This window comes from Drosophila gunungcola, chromosome 3R, assembly GCF_025200985.1.
Source record: "Drosophila gunungcola strain Sukarami chromosome 3R, Dgunungcola_SK_2, whole genome shotgun sequence".
Taxonomy (NCBI): Eukaryota; Metazoa; Arthropoda; class Insecta; order Diptera; family Drosophilidae; genus Drosophila; species Drosophila gunungcola.
The window spans coordinates 17,408,932-17,426,145 of NC_069139.1; the positions used below are offsets into that span (position 1 = coordinate 17,408,932).

A 17,214-nucleotide genomic window follows, 5' to 3' on the forward strand; every position below is an offset into this window, starting at 1 on the left:
AATTTTTAACACATTAGTTGAGTTTATTTGGGCTTAAGCTTTTTCTTTTTCATAGATATCAACCCCTTTAATGGATTCCTTAATCTGCCAGCAAAAACATAAATAGAATTTCATAATAAAAAACTTTTGTACCCCCAACAGCCAGAAATTCATCTTGCCAATTTCCAGCTACGCCATCAAGTTTTCATTACCTCGTCACAGGTTAGTACCCTCATATGCGTAATGGCGGCACCATTTCACTCCGGACCGATTTCCCCCTTTATGATTTTCCTTCGTTGAATGACTGCAAACAAATTGTTTTTGTAATTTGACGTTTAATTCGCGTAATTAGTGTTCCGACATTTTTCTGCCCGTTTTTCTTTCTGTTTTTTTTTTTTTTTTTTTGTTTTGGTCGACCGTTTTCAACTTTTTTTTGCTGTGACTTTCGCTGTTTTGCTGTGAACGCTGCCGTTGTTGTTGGCCTTAATTAAATTCATTGCCATATTTATGAAACTTTTTTCATTAAATTTTGCGTTTTCTTGAGAGCGATCCGGTGGAGCCGTCGAAAATATTTGAGCCCGCAGGCCACCCTTTGGTTGAGCCATTAACTCTCGGACCCAAGGCGGCTGTCCATTGAGAACGGCTCTAAATATTTTTGCGGGTTTTTACGCATTTCCCTGCCTTTTCGGGGGGCGATGGCGATGGACATTTCCTTTTTCTGGCATGGGAAAATGTTATAAAAATAAAAAATAAAATTTCTGACACCTAAATTGCTGTGACATATTTGATTTATGAGGCCACCTATTTGGCCCCAGAAGTGCGCGGCGTCCGAGAAACATAAAAGCATGGACGATGGACGATGGACGGTGGACGGTGGACGGTGGACGATGGATAACCGAAAAGGGAGCTTGGAAAAAATCCTGGGCGAGAAAGGACCGAAACCGAAAAAGGCAGGAAGTGGGGAGCAGGAAGGGAGCACATAAAAAACACGAAAGGAAGTGGCACTAAAACAATTACAAAATAAAAACGATTACACGCCACTTCCGGCGACATAAAAATGGCGCAGGCCAGCGAAGACGAAGATGCTCGGCCAAAAAGGGTTTTTTCGGCTAACACACACACACACATTCAATACACACACTCAGTGCGACACACACACGCACACATCCATTTAATAAAAGAGGCCACTAAAAGACGCCGGCAATACAGGACCATAATCTTGGGTTAAAGACCATTAAGAATTTTTATTTTCAATTAAACCCGATTTGCCTTAATGCCCCACAAGGCCGACAACGATGCTGCCGATGTCGCCAACAACAAGAACAGCAACAAGAACAGCAACAACAACTGAAGAACACGGCATGGGCAGGACTCTCCCCCTTTGTAGCCGCCCTTTCAACTGAAATTTATATGCGCCGCATAGTCTAAAAGGGTCGGCTGACTTTACGCGCCGCCCGAAGTGAGACCCCGCAAATCCGCATCTCCATCTCCATCCCCGTCCGCTTCCCCTCCAGCAATTCTCCCCCAAGGAGCACTGGAGCACTGCCCAGCAATGGGCAATGGGCAATGGCAATGGCAATGGCAACAAGGCAGGACACAACAACAACAGCACTAGGAGAGGGCACAATGGGGCGACTAAATTCAAATGCGATTTTGATGCCATTGCTGCTTTTCAATACGCCGCCTTTGGGTAACTGATGGAAGGGATGGAAGCCGCCTTTCGGATTTGGAGCTGGATTGGGTCCAAATCAAAGGATGGTGCGGGGCAGAACTCCATAAATGCGTCAAAGGAGTGCGAGAATGGAGAGATGCCGGAGTAGCTTATTTTAGGCCAGATTTGTCTTAAATCTTTTTGTAAAGTTTTTGGAAAATAAAAAGTACTACAGAGGACCGAAACTGTTTCCTTTTATTACTCACGAAAATATTTAAATAATCTGTTAACGAATGATTTTTACAGAAAATTTCATAAAATGTTAAGCCAGCAACATAATATACAAAGTTTAAAATACAATTTATTTATGCTATACTCTTGCACCACCTGACACAGAAGAATTGTCGGTGTTCTTAGAAAGAATAAGACATTAAACATTTGATTTTAAATTTGATTCGCGTTTTTGGGTACTTTCTAAGAATGATTAAAATCACAAGATTTTGTAATAGTCTAGTTTTCTTCAAAAGTACCCAAGAGTAGATATCATATGTTGCTGCAGTTCACTCGCCACCCATTTGGTCAATTTATCTGAAAACTTGGATATACTCTCTTTACGAGTTCATCTAACATCTTTGGAAATCGCCTGTGGCAATTTTCTCAGACTTGTTTTGTATAAAAATTTTTTGGCTCGACTTCAAAAATAAAATAACAAGTATTTGAAAAAAAATACTTGCCATAAAGAAAATAAACTTATGACTAAAAAGATTTAAAAAGATTCGAATAAAAAAAAAACAATTTGTTAGTTTTGAACACTTTTTTACTATTTTACCCACCTGTGTAAGGGTTAAGATTGATAATTGAGTGCTTCGATATTGATATCAATATTAGTTAATATTTATGAGTACCTAGTCATATTCTGCTAAAACCTGAACAACAAGGTAAAACAAAATAGTTCCAAGCAAATTGCAGGAGTTGATATTATCACCTTTTGTAGACTGCACCTGCAGCCAGATGGTGGACTGTGATTATCCGAAATCTGGCTTTCCGGTAATCGATGGTCGCCAGCACTGGCGGTGAAGCCTATGCGGCCTTTAGGTGGGCTCGGGCTCCGTAGAAATCTCTGGCTCAGCCGAAAAGCAAAGGAAGCCAGGACGAAATGGACGCTGGAGCTGTGGTGAGGAGCGAGAAAAACACAAACTGAAAAACTGCAAAAGAAAAACACAAACAACTCGCAGCGCAACAAAAGTTTGCCGATATAAAAAGTGTGGACTGCTCGAGTGGCCGCCACCCGCCCATAGATGGTGGAATAAAATAGAATATACTTCTGGCTTAGCCGCTGGAGGATGACGAGAGGGCGGTGGTCGGAGGTGGGGGGCGGGAGCGTGGCAGGAGGAGCGGTTGTCCTGCCTTGGGCTCCGTTCTCTGCTCAACTCAACTTGGTTCTGGTTCTGGTTCTGGTTTGGTGGTGGGGCAAAGTATATTTAAGTGCTTAAAGTAAAATGATGTCGTACGAACTCGAAACTAAAAACAAGTTAGTATGGTAACTTTTGGCCTAAGGCTAGACACACACACACACACATAGAAGTACATAGACATATAGAAATGCTTGCCTGTCTCTGTGTGTGTCGGAGTGTGTCTGCAATCCGCACAAAAAATCGTTGTAGCGTATCTATGCGCTCGCATCTTTGAGATAGTTTAGCGTGAAAATAAAGTAAAGTACGGTAAAATTGTTGGCAGTTGATTATTGAATCGCTTTAGGTCAAAGCTCAACGGCAGGCCCAGACCAGCCCAGACCGGGCCAAAACCAATCCCGACCAACTCGGGCAGACAACAGCAACAAGGGCTCTTGGATTGGGGGACTGGGGGATCGGTGGACCGGGGGAATGCTGTATTTCAGGGGGTTGGAGAGCAAACAAGTCAGCAACAGCAGAAACGGCAGCAACATGGCAGGCAGAGCAGAGATTAAAGCGTTTATTGATGCGCAGATTGCGCGCATTTTAGCCAGGAGGAACAGGAGTCGAGGCAGGATACCGTAGCATCTCCTTTATCCTTGCTAGTGTGTGTGTGTGTGTGGGTGTGTAGGGTGTGTGTTTGCGTGGGTGTCTCTACTGTGCTGTGTTGTCTGCAGCTGAAATTGTCGGTGGCTCTGGCTGTCGCTTGTTGTTGCCGCTGCTTACGCTCAAATTGAAATAATTAAATTGATAAAATGTGGCAAAGATTAAGCGCCGCACTTTATTTGGCTTAAAGGCAGCCGAAAAAAGGAAGCATCCACTAAGCCAACTGTGGAGTGTTGATTAAATAAATAAACCGATAGCGCCACAGGCTGTGCGTGTGCCACACCCCTCTCTGTTTAACACCCGATCTTCCCCACCACCACCCCCAAAAAAAAAAAACACCCAGAACACTCAACTGTTCTATGTGGCCTTGTGTGTGTGTGTGTGTGTTGTGTAACAGGTAATATTATTTGTCTTTGGCATTATTTTCAAATCGCTTTTGTTTGCCACCTATTGGCCTCTTGGAATGCTGCCGGCTGGCAAACATTTGCGGGCCAAACTTTGAATTGTGCGGAGTAAATATTATTTCGAATTCAGCATGCAATATGGAAAGCAATTTCAATTATTTGCCCGGCCAATTCAGTTAATCCTTTGGCTGAAGGACCCTTCGGCTGTTGCCGATTTTCGAGAGCCCTCGACGGCCGCTTTTGAGCACATTTTAATCCATTTAATGAGTCGGAGCGTGGTGGGCGTGTGAGCTTTCTTGATTTAAATGCTGTTGCTGATGTTGAGGTGGATGTTGCTGCGGGGTGCTTCATGTTGCTGCCGGGCATGTTGCTCCTGTTTCGGCTGCTCATTTTGTTGATTTGAATAAGTAAGTGGCGAACCCTTTAATTTGATTTACCATTTGCATGCAATATGGGGCTTGATTAAATTTTGTGGCCATCACGAGGATATAACGCATGTATGTAATATGCTGTGTGCGCAACTCAATATTAATCGGTAATGAGGGAATTTATCTGCAAGCCAAATACCCACATTAGTGTAGCTATTTCACTACTATCAATATCACATCCAATTTTTCCGTCATTCCCTAAGCATAGCCACGTTGCGCATACGCCCCGTAATCAGCGGATTCAAAACCAATCAGGGGATTAAGGTTACTTGTTAGGGTCCAACTGAAAACTGTAAGCTGAAAACCCTTAATGACCAAAATCCATCACAATAATCAAGTTGCAAAACAAAGTAAAACAGAATTGAATAAGGAGCGTTGCTTATATTTGTGCGCCGTACCCATTGAAATAGTTAATCAATGCCAGGGTGACAAGGACGAACGGTGGAGTGCGGGCTGAAATTTGTTACGCCGGCTTATCGAAATGCCAAAATCGTCATGTGTAAGGGGCACATAAGCCATTTGATGACTCTTCGCCAGGAGAGCGAATTAGGGTGCGGCCGGGATCCACTGGGAATCGGCTGGGAATCGAGTGGGCCGGGCCCTAATGGCCTTAGCCATTTCCGGCACCCTAAAACGTTGCCCGCAAATTAGTTTTGGGCCGCGCAGTGCCGCCGCTGCCGTGCGAACAATTGAAAAGCCCAAATCGAAAATCTTTTCACAGCGCCCGGAGCTCGCACATCCTTCACATCCTTCAACGGCACCGACTTTCGGTTGCTGGTCCGTCTGGTCACATCCTCTGCTCACACTTTAGAATTCATTAAACGGCCGCCTCATTAATGGAAATGGCCGATAACATTTGTGCCACGCTTCGATAAGCGACGCAACCCAAAAATCCAAGCGGCTGGCCCATTGTTCGAGGATCTCGGCCCAATATCTAGAATGGGGCGGCAAAGAAAGCGGCCTGGCTCCATAATTCAAAAAAGCACAAGAACAAAAACACGGCAGCTCGACCAGGCGGCCGACAATAACTTCAAAGACCGCAAGTAAATTAATGTTAATTTTATGCTAAAGCCGCCAGCGTCGACGGACCTCGGTGAGCGCAATGTGAGACTCTGTGAGGAAAAATGAGGACAGCACCGCAGCGGCCGCGCCAATCAAAATCATCATCATCATCATCGGGAAAAATCGAGGGTTCACTTCGGTTTGGGGGGGGGGGGGAGAAATGAAAAGGCGGCGGAAGCCGATTCTCGATTGGCATTTTGACACGGACTGCGCGCTGAGCCTTCGACGGCGGATTAAGAGCATCAGCATCAGCATCTTGAAGCGTTAGCCAAAAATGTTAAATTTATGCCGACTGCGGCACATAATTTAAAAATATCAATCAACTCGATAACGTTGATTTTTTTGGTAGAAGCGGCAGGGAAAATTGACTAGGCACCAGGCAGACGGCAACAAACAAACAAACAAACAAGCTCGGCAAAGAGCACAAAAGTCGTGGAAACTTGGTAAACAACGAGAAGAATGGCATTGGCATAAGGCCCGAAAACGTTGCAGAAGCTTTTTAGCCGTGGCCTGGTGTGGCGATGGAACCAAAGGAGGAGCTGCAGGAGCTGTAACCGGAATATGGCAGCTGCAAAAGTTAAGACATCCAGTGCCGCTTCGATTGCCACTATCCCTTGCCTCAGCTCTCAGCTTTTCGTGGAAGGCAAGCGAAAGGTTGCCCTCCAGTAATCCGCCCAAAGAAGCCTCGACTGCCAGCGTCTACACAGCAGTTTAACCCTTCTGGGCTGGGCCAATGGATAATTTGGATACTTCGGCAAACTTTGATTGACCTTTTCACTTCATTCGCACAGGACCAGATAAAGTTTGATGCCACTTTCAAGATCGGATTTCTAGCGGATGTTTAATAATGTTTAAAGCAACATGATAATGATAAAAAATTCGATAAATTTTCTTATGGAATTGTATCAACATTTTAACTTTTTTTTTAACACATAAATGTTTAATTGTAAAATCTATAATAAATTGTTAAGCCTATAAAATGTTAGATTTAAGATATTTGTCACGATTTGTTATTGGCTTGAACTAGCCCGTACAAAAAATACATAAATCCATGTTTGATTGTTGGCTACACTCGAGGTCAATGTTGGTTAACGCAACTTTTTATTAACTTTCATCAGACTTGGACTAACTGACTGTGATAGGACAAGCTGATTCCCTATTTCAGCTTTCTCTGGGGATATTAGCTAATGGTTAAAGTTTCTTTATGCTCTTGATCAGAAGCTTTGCATTTATTTTTTGTTATAGACTCTATAGTGTGTGAACGTTAAGTGCATTGGTTGTTGAAAGCTAACACCCTTTTCGATGCAGACTAGTGGTAAATGCAGCATAGAATATTATTAATTGCTGTTTCAAAATGTATGCAACAGGCGGCATGTGTTTGGTAGTGTAATATTTTTAAAAAAACGAATTAACTGGGACGATTATTTACGTATTTCCTGCAGATCCGTGCTTAAACATTGAAAAGAGTTTTCTAAAACGCTCAGCTGAGGGAAATCACATGGCTGGACTGCCGGGAGCCAAGCCAAGGGTTAAGTGTATTAGAGCTGTCTCTTTCCCTTTCTATTTTTCCCTCTATTTTTCTCCATTTCCCAGTGTGTCGTAGCACTCATATAGCCATAATGCCAGAAATACTTATTCCCTGATATGCAACAAACAAGCAACAAACGACCAGCAACAACAGCAGAAAGCTAAGTTAAGGCCGGAACAAAAAGTGGTAAACAAGTGGAAAGCGGTGAACGCTGCCAGGTGCAGTTGCAATTGCAGTTGCAGCTACAGTTGGAGCTAAAACTACAGTCAAAGGCTAGGAAAGGCTCAAAGGATAACAAAAAAATAAAGGAAAATGGCTAGGAATCCAACTCGGGCAAGTCAAAGCTTGTATACCCTTTAGGCTATAAAAAAATAGTGTTATTCTATAAAACGACTGTATATATATGTGCATTTCGTGATACATTCAATGGTTCTATTTTATTATTTTATAATTGTATTAATAAACTATGGTATTTTAATTTTCCCATTGTTTTTCAAGTGATTTTTCATTTGTTCCCATAACAGCTCTACGTTCTAGTCGTCTGCTCAGGTCCTTTTTCTGTTTTTTAATATTTGAAGTAAAATACATAAAACATTTAAAACAATACCGCCTGAAAGGGTATAAAATATAGTAAGGGGCTGAGCACAAAAGTAGACTTGAACCATTTCACCGCATAGCGGTGATTCCCTTTGCGGTGTCATTTGCAATTATGTGGCCATTCCATGCATGCCAGTTTGATGAGCTCCCTGCTGCAGTCTTTAACTGCAGCCATTGTACGTTAGTTGGGAGATAAAAGCATTTGTAGGTTGGATCCCTCAAGCTATCGACTGCCGGATTGGCTAATTGAAAACTCCATTCGAAATTGACTAGCTAGCTACTGATTCATTAGCCGATTACTGGCATCTAACTCAAATATTTATTAAAGCCAGCCCCGGAGTGCGACTGCAAAATTAACTCAATTTTCTTCTCCTTTTTCTTTGTTCAACTGAAACTGAAACTGAGATGATTTTCACAACTACTCAGCACGAGCATTTTTCCATTTGGCCAAGACAAACACGAAAAACTGGGGAAAAATGCTAGAAATATGAGAAATATGAAAATTGAGAATGCAAACACAATTTGAATGCTTGAAGCAAGAAGCGAATCGACCTGAAAATTGATAAATTTTCAGATACAATGCCATTCGAGAATTAGAGAGCCGAGGCTCCCTTGAGACTGGCAAATTTAATTAGTCAAGGATGAGCATAAACAAAAATTCAATTCCCCGGATATCCTCGAGAAATCGGTGCTCGACAGCAAATTAATTATAAGTCACTTGTATTTAATTAGTTTATTGAATGGCCGGCACTTTGCAATCAATTGGAATATTTTTGTGTGCGGCTGCAGATGCAGCTGCGATAAATGTGGCAGTCAACACTTCAGCTCCGACTTGAATTTGTCGGGCTTAGATCCTGGCTTCTCTTTCTCTATCGTTTCCTTGGCTCTTTCTGCCGTTCCTAGCTGTCCTGGTCCTGGCCATTCAAACGTGCAATCTGAAATCGAAAAATCAAAACCCAAAACAAATTCAATGTTCCGAACGTGTGTCTGCCTGTTCTGTCTGTGCTGTCTGGTCGGTTTGGTCTGTGTGGGGGTTTTGCCTGTGTGGAGGCCACTCAGCAGGATAACGAATGGGGCCGGGCACAATGGGTAGAAAAGTGCAGTTTGCGGTTGAAAGCCGGATATTTTCTTTTCGCCATCGCTCGCAGGTAAACGCAGCTCCTGACACAAACAGCAGGACCAGCCGAGGACGAAGACGTCGCCCTCGCGCTCTCAGGATCAGACGGAAGCCGTTTGAGGCAAGGAAATGGAGAATAGTTTGCAGCCTAAATAGCAGCAGCAGCATCAGCAGCATCAGTCAGATACCAGGTACCAGATACAAGCACAAACATTATTAATTAACATTCAGACGGCTGTCCCTTACAGAACCCTACAGAACGCTTAGGTTTGCCTGCCCTGCAAGACTTAATTGAATATGATGCTAGAAACGGCAATGGAAGCGAAGGAAAATCACTGAGACCAGCTGAATGTGAAAAGATTATTAAACATCCAATCCGCTTTTCCCCTGTTTTCAGTAACGAAGAGCTAACGACATAAACATCAACCGGCAGCCAATTAATGACAGCGAGCTACAGCGTTTATCGTTTCACTTACAACCCAATACAGCGGAAAACCCCCGCACTTCCCTGCACCCAGGCCCCTGCCTTTTCCACACCCTTTGCTTCCCTTCAGCCACCTGTGAGGTGAGTGTGGCCCAAAGGGCAGACAATGAAAATGAAAATGAAAATGAAAATCAACTAAGCAATTGGCAACTAAACGAGACACCGGCAGCCAGCTCTGCAGGTAGTCGCATTCGCAAAGTTGCCCAAGAAAGCGCAGCTGCCGAGTGTTTCCAATTAGCTGGCCGTGACTGTAGCAAGAACGGGGGGGCACAGGGGAAGGGGGGCGGAGAGTGGGGGGGTGTGTGGAAAGGCACACATGCACTGGCTGCAAAATGAAAATGAGAAACTGAGGAAAACAGAGAAATGAAAACTGAATTATTGCTCGGGGCGAAACGGGGGGGAAAATGTGGGGCTACAGCGTTTGGCTCTAACATAAATGTAATGCTTTTATTAGTTATCGATACCAACACATACACACCCATGGGTGCAAGCTACCAACACTGAGAAAAATATAATGTTCAACTCATTCAAAGTAAAGAAATTAAATAGCTTACAAGGCGAAACAAAATATTTCACTATAAATGTAACAATTAATTGTACATTTAGGCTTATTAAAAGAGCCTACAAAATATATCTTCATATTTATGTATCTCTTATTAATAGTAGCTTTTAGATCAAAGTAATTATTACATAGAACGCGATTTTAAGTACTTATTAACTTGCTTTTATTCCTGCTTTTCTTAAAAATATTCTTCCCTATTTTAGCTTGCATAAGTATTTCATTAATTTAATTTATAAATTTTTTTTTAATTTGTAAATTTTAAGTAGGATGCAATGAGTTAAATTATGGTCCCTACAAAAATAATTATTCATATTTATAAAGCTCTCATTAATAACCTTTCAGAAAATATTTTATTACTAAGACAACTATTTAAGGTATATTTTAGCTTAGTTATGTTCCTACTTTTCCTTTAAATATTAGTTTCTATTCTAGCATTTGTATTTCCTAATTTTTTTAAATTTTAGATAGACATTTTTTTTAATCAAAGTTCGAATCTAATTTATTTCAGTACAAAATAAAACATTTAGCTACAACAAAATTTTACAGATATTGAGTGTTCGATTGAAATAAAAATAGTAAACAAATTTGCTTTCTGACTGATTTTAACGGGTTTACATATTTATTTCCTAGTGTAAGACCGAAATGAAAAGATATGGTTAGGGTCTAACCGTGTCTTGTGGGGCAAGGGTAGGGGGAGGGTGAGATCTGGGGAGGCGGGGCTCAGGGGAAGACAACGCTGGTATCCGGCGCCAAAGATTTACCAAACATCCGCTGCAAAATACCCCACTCCTGCAGCTGTTGTTGTTAGCCAAGTTTGTTGTTGGCAAACGCGATTGCAGCAAATCAGAAAATACTCGCACAAGTGCGAATGTGAATATTGATGCCTGGGCATACGTATGTATGGGTTATAAAATATATATTTATATATATACATACATACATATATGCTTAGAGCTGTGGGCATGTGTGTATAGTTGGCATTGCAAAACACAAACACAAAACTTCCATTCTGGTCGTGCTCCGCGACTCGACTTTAGCCAGCCACTTGGCGCTACTTCGCCCACTTCAGCGCCACTCCACTCCACCCACTCCACTCCGCCCACTCACACATACAGAGGCACACACACACACACACACACACACCTACACCCATATACCCAAAGAGCGCTCCTTGCTCGCTTACTTGCTACTTCCGCTTCCGAATCCGTTTTGTGTGCTGTCGCCGCAGAAATTTAACGAAGTCACACGTCGCCAGTGCCAGCTCCTCTCACTAACTCTCTCTCTCTCTCGCAAAAAGCTCAGATTGCGAATCGGCAGCATCCGAATCATCCGAAGCATCCCAAACAGCCGAAGCCTGATCGTCGGCATCCTGTTTCGTTGTGGCGCCTCGGCTTCAGATGGCAGCATCCTTGCATCCTTTCGTTGTCCTGGCTCAGTTGCGAATTCAGTTTCGGAGCGTTCGGTGGTGCAAGCAGCGGAGTTACACACATTTTCAATCGAGGCCTAAAAGCGAACGAACGAACTAACGAACGAACGTTGTTGTTTTGTTTTGGTTTGGTTTGGTTTGGTTTTGTCGCAAATTTCGCGCGATTTTTTGTGCGACAGTGTGTGTGCGTGCGTTTATTTTATTTCGCACACTTGCGACAGGGGCAACCCCAGGATCTGTCGCCTGTCCTGTCCTCGCTCGTGACTCAGACTTTTCCTCTGCGGATCCTGCGGAGCGTACGTATTTGCGGCTTCAATTCGTTTTGTCTGTCGGTGTGACGGTGTGGCGGTGTGTCGTTGTGTCTGTGTGTGGCAGCCAGCCGGCATATCCGTATTGTTGTTGGCCCATTGTAATTGCAGTCAGTGTGGCAAAGGCGAAAGCAAACGCAAAGGAAAAGGCACTGGCAACGCGGCGTATACTTGACATTTTCGCCGCCAAATTGTGCGATTTCTTCAGCTCGCTCAACTCGTTCAGCTCCTTGAGCTTCGTCCTGGGCGTCCTGGGCGTCCCGTTCGTCCTGTTCGTCCTGTTCGCCCCGCTCGTCCTCCTTGTCCTGACTCCTTGTGACATTGGCATGAAAACGTGAAAAGCCCTCAAAATCCGCTATTCCACTGTGTTCGCAATCCATTTGCCTGCTGCCCTGGACGGGCAAACAAATTTTTGCAATTCAATTTCTATTGTGCATTGCCGATGCGAAATGTGCGCATCGTTTGCTGTCAATGCCAAGTATTCCGCATAAAAAATTGAAAATTGCATGCAAATTAAATAAATAGACATCCGAGGACCGTGAGGAACAGCTGAGATAGACACTCAAGACCCTACCCCATCTGTAGCTGTAGCTGTTGCTGTTGCTGTAGCCCACTACAAATATCGTTGCGAAAATGACAGTTGTGAGTTGTGGCTCAGATTTGGCTTCGCATGCGGGGCGCAATCACAGCAAACGTCATTAGCACTCGCGACACCGCCTTCGATTGGTAGCAAAAAGGGGGTCAGGAGCAGAAGGAAGAAGGAACAGCAGATCCTGCCGCAGGATTCAGCAGCCAGGAGCCAGCAGCCAGCAGCCAGCAGCCAGGCACGAACAACTTCACATTTGCATAACTTTGGTGCAGCTCCGGCGTTCAGATTCCGATTCACAGGTACGAGAAAAACTCCTTACCAAAGTCGATTTCCGTTTCAGCAAACCTTGCACCCTTCCTTCCACCCCCTCGCTCAGCAACTTTGCTATCATTTCTATTTTCCTGTTTCTGTTTTTCATACCCGATATCTCTATCCCCCACCGATGCCCCACCGATGCCCCCCCTCGAACCCCGAACCGCCAGCCACCGAGTAAAAAGGGTAAAATAGGAGAATATTCAGCTCATGCCGAAGTTGGCTGTGGCAAATCCATTGTGGTGCACTAGGAGGTGGTTTCGAATCGCGAGCTTGGAGCCCTACCTTCACCTTTTGGGTGGTGCTACAGGGGCTCTGAGGGCGATTAAAATACAAACTGATTTCGCTTAGCAGCATGCAAACGGTCGCAGTTTTTTAGGTCAACTTCTCATGATTTAATGATCCAATAAGGAGCTTCTACGATGTACAAATTGAAACCTGTTGGAGTGGCTCAAGTTTTTCTTGGGCAGCAATTATAATGATAATTTAAGACCATTTGCTGGGGCTTGTTTACACTAGTAGAGGGTTTTAATTTGGATTTGTTAAAGATATGACTTTATTTTATATATTTTAGGTAAGAGTAGTCTTAGTAGTAAGAGTATTTAAATTATGGATCTAAAACTCCATTCTTTAATATTTAAGCCCTAATATAAAATTTATATTTATAAATAGTTTATACATATTCTCGAAGTATGTTAGAACTCTTGAGTTAATGTGTTATAATATTTAATGGCCTAATGATAGTTTTAAATTATTAAACAAGTTTAATTTATGATTAAATAGTAAAATATTAGAGTAGAAAAATAGTAGAAAATTAAGGTTTAGTACGCAAACTCTTCTTAAAAGTCGCAATATTAAATAAACAGATTAAACGTTCTAGAAAATCTCTGCTGCATTTTTATATATTATAACCTTGGCACAAAAAAGTTGGCCCTGCTTTATTTAACAAGACATTTGAATTAAACTCATTTGGCCACTATTCACCATCTGCAAAAGTTTGTTAATGATCATTGTTTTAAATTTATTTTCCTTCGTTTTTACTCCATTTTTATTCAGATGGTCACCATTCTAGCAACAATGGCTGTCTTTTTGTGAGGTACTTGCTGGTCTAGCACTCTTGACAATATCATCTCCGATTTGTTTTCGCTTTGGCCGCCTGCCACGCTCTGCTCTTCGCTTTACTATCAACTTTACGGCTGCTTCTGTTCCGGATTTCTCGCCCACTCCAGTTCAGCTCCATCATGGCCACGTTATCCAACTTTTAGTTATGGCTTTCGCTTTTCGCATAATGTCAGTTTTATTTGGTTTTGGTTTTCACTGACGGGGCGCGGTGGGTGGGAACGGGTCGTTCGGCGGATGAGGGATGGGAAATGGAGCTAACGTCCCGGCTCAAATCCATGCCAATGCCCAGGCCACTGGCTCCAGTCTCCAGTCTCCAGTCTCCAGTCTAGAAGCCTGATGCCTCGAGCCCCTTGTCTGGTGGCCATTCGGCACCCTTGCAAGATTTATTGTGCCACACACATTCACACACTCACGTACACATAACACCTTCTGCCAGGCACCTTCGTCTACCCCGCAACACCCTCAAGCCCCTCAAGTCCGCGCCTTGGGTTTCACCTACCATATCCAACTCCATCTCGTTCTCGTTCTCGTTCTTCATACATCTGCAGTCCCATAATCTCTACTATTTGCATCGCAGACTTTGCTTTGGATTTTCCTATGGCAATGGATTTAGTTATGGTTTTTCTTACTCCCCGGCTTTCCGTTTTCCCTCCCCCCTCACCCATTCCCATTCCCCTGCTGTCCATCCGTTTCTTCTCCGGTTGCGCTTTTTACTCCATACACATACACACTCATACAGTCGGACGTTTGTTTTTCCTGCCATTCGGCACACACACTGCGCAAAAAAGGTTTGCCTAGTTATGGCTCGAAAAGACATGGTAATAGAGACCAGGTGGAGGGAGGGGAAAAGGACGAAAGTCCTGCGGCTAACCGCAGCAAGCGTCCTAGTTGTCGGCCCTGGGCGTCCAGCAATGTGGCTAATGAATAACCATCGTAATCCAAGCTGAAGCTGAGGCGATATGCAAATATGTAAGACAGATTAGCTGATTGTAAGTCCGCGATAGGGAAAGTCCCCTGGGTGTAAATTGTGTTTTTTATTCTCCTAAAGTTTTGATAAGTTATTTAAAACCAAAGAGTTTATAAAAATGTTCTATCTTGGTTTTTTTTACATTTTTAGGGAAGTTTGGGCTAAGATTACATTGGAAATAATCACTTCAGATCATTTAGAAAACTTGTTGCTTACTTTAAAACAATTTCTTTTTTCACTTACTGCTAACACGATTTAAAATCAGATTATTTAAGCTTAATTTTGTTTTGGATAATGCCATTTCTAAATGTTGAATTTAAAATGCCTTCTGGCTGAGGCTTATCAAAGATTTATTGTCAGGTTCATAAATTAATTTAAGGCAAAGCTTGGATGGAAATCATTTACTCAACCTTGCCCGAATCGCAATTCCAATAATTTCCGAGGCCAAAGTATTGTTATCGAATCTCGGCACTTTAAATTCTCAAGGACTCCCAGTTCCCCGGCTAATGCAATTTGTGGAATTTATTTCTTAGTTCTGACTTCATTATTAGGCGAGTGTGTGGAGTGCGCATATAGTATAGTGCGCCCGGGCAATCCATAAAATTTGATCCCTGATCCATTCATTCCCGGCTGGCAGGCAGACACGCATGCTATCGCCATCGCCATTGCCATTGCCATTGCCATTGCCGCCCTAAAATCAGTTCCACTGCCATGGCGACCGCAATAGCTCTTGCCGGGGTTTATGCTTTTTGGCCCGGTGTAGTCGTAACTCGTTCGCTCAGATTTGGGGCTCCTTGAGGAAGCCGCACATACGAGCGCTCACACACACGGCTGGCGGACTAACAGGATTTCCCATAAAACGGAAATGGCATTATCCTCGCACATATTGTTGTGCGGATTTTAGTTTTTATTACACCGAGCAGTGCGCGTCTGCTGTCCATAAGAAGGCTCACGGGCTCCTCCGCCGAAGCTCCAAAGGAGCTGGAGCTGGAGCAGAAGCTGGAGCTGGAGCAACTGCGGCAGCATAAATATCATTTGTGTCTGTTTGTGTGATACATCATGGAGTGACCCATTAGCCCCCGCACCCTTGCACCCACTTACCGCTCACCTGGCGGTTGCGATTTATGGTCGAACCCCTTAAAACTTCACACACTGCTGCGGGGCAAAAGAAGGATGCCAAGGTGGAGGATTGCTCTACGCTAATAGGGTTCCGAGGCATTGTCTTTGGCAATGGGGAGAATGAAGGTGTCAGGGTTAGGCACAGGGATCTGATCGCTTGCCACATTGCGGGCAAGATTTATAATACCGCTGGCCAGGAACAACAGGGGCTTCAAATGGTCTCAAATGCTTACCCAATCCTACACTACTATAAAATAATTTTAAACATGCATTTCTCCGTATTATGGCATCCAGAAATCATTTTTTTTCAATATTTCAATATTAATTTCTTAAGTAAACAAACAAATATTTGTATACTGTTAAAAGTTTGTAAGACTTAATACTTTATTTAAAATCTTTTAAAATTTTAAACAAACTGTTATTTTTTGAAAATTGTTTAATCTATTTTAAAGGCATATAATTTTAAAAAAATAATATGAATGAAAAAATACCATTTTTATAATATAGCATAGCAACAGTTTCGAAAAATGGTTGTTGGTAAAAATGTAAGCCACTTCTGTCTATACGTAAAACAAAATTTATTTGTTACTTCTAATTACTTCTTTTATTTAAATTTTAAAAATCTGAAGCAAACTGTTATTTTCAAAATGTTTGTTTCATCTATTTTTAAGTGCAAATAATTTGAATGAAAAAGTGAATGTAATTATATTATTATGGTAATAAAGTAGAGCAACAGTGTACTCCTTTTTTGTTTTTTAAAAGTATTGGTTATTAAAAATGGAAGCCAATGGTTTCTATACGTAAATCAAAAGATATTTAATACATTTAATATTAATACATTTTTAATTCTTGTTTTAAATTGCAATCTAACCCTACTTGAAATGTTTTAAGAAGAAGTTTTTTGAGCTGCTGAAACTACTTTTCAGCAATGAGAAATGGTTTTTCTCATAAGTTGAACGAGTTGCACTAATCCCTCTTTTTTGGTAATTTTTGCAAAGTGTTTTCCCCGTCTCCAGCCCCAATCGGTCAAACAAAAACCAAAAACCCCAAAGCAAAGCAAAGCAACCTAAACAAACACTTGAGGTGTGTAAAGTTAGCCAAGGCTGCGTTTTTGCTTGGCTTCGTTTTGGCCCACATTATGTGTGTGCGGTGCGGTTGGAGAATTTGGCTTTCGGGACTTTAGCTTCGGACAAGAAAACTCTGCCGTCTGTCCGCCTTTGTATCTGGCTTACTTTGCTTTTGTGCTTAATCACAACACGCACATTTACATATTGGTTTTGGCCAACTTGAGCAATCCTTTAAGATGCCCGGCCAACCCTTTTTTCCCAGTCGCTGGTTTATCTGCTCCTGCTCGTCTCTGTTGTTCTATGTGGTTCAAGTTCAGCACACCGCCGGAGGGGTCGGTGGTCGAGTCAGTGGGTGGGTCGGTGGGTCAGGCTTACGGTTAAGTAAACACTCAGCAAGAAGCATCCGCACACACACTCGGCAGGCGGTCGCCTCCC

General features: G+C 42.7%; 1 protein-coding gene across 1 annotated transcript in view; it reads left to right on the top strand.

Annotated features, from left to right (window-relative positions):
- The first annotated feature begins 11,313 nt into the window (after nucleotides 1–11,313).
- The window catches only part of LOC128266134 (lachesin), a 47,807-nt gene continuing 41,906 nt past the window's right edge, over nucleotides 11,314–17,214 (top strand). Inside the window, 1 exon segment of the mRNA XM_053002425.1 lies at nucleotides 11,314–12,491. The gene's annotated coding sequence lies outside the window, so the exon portion shown is untranslated.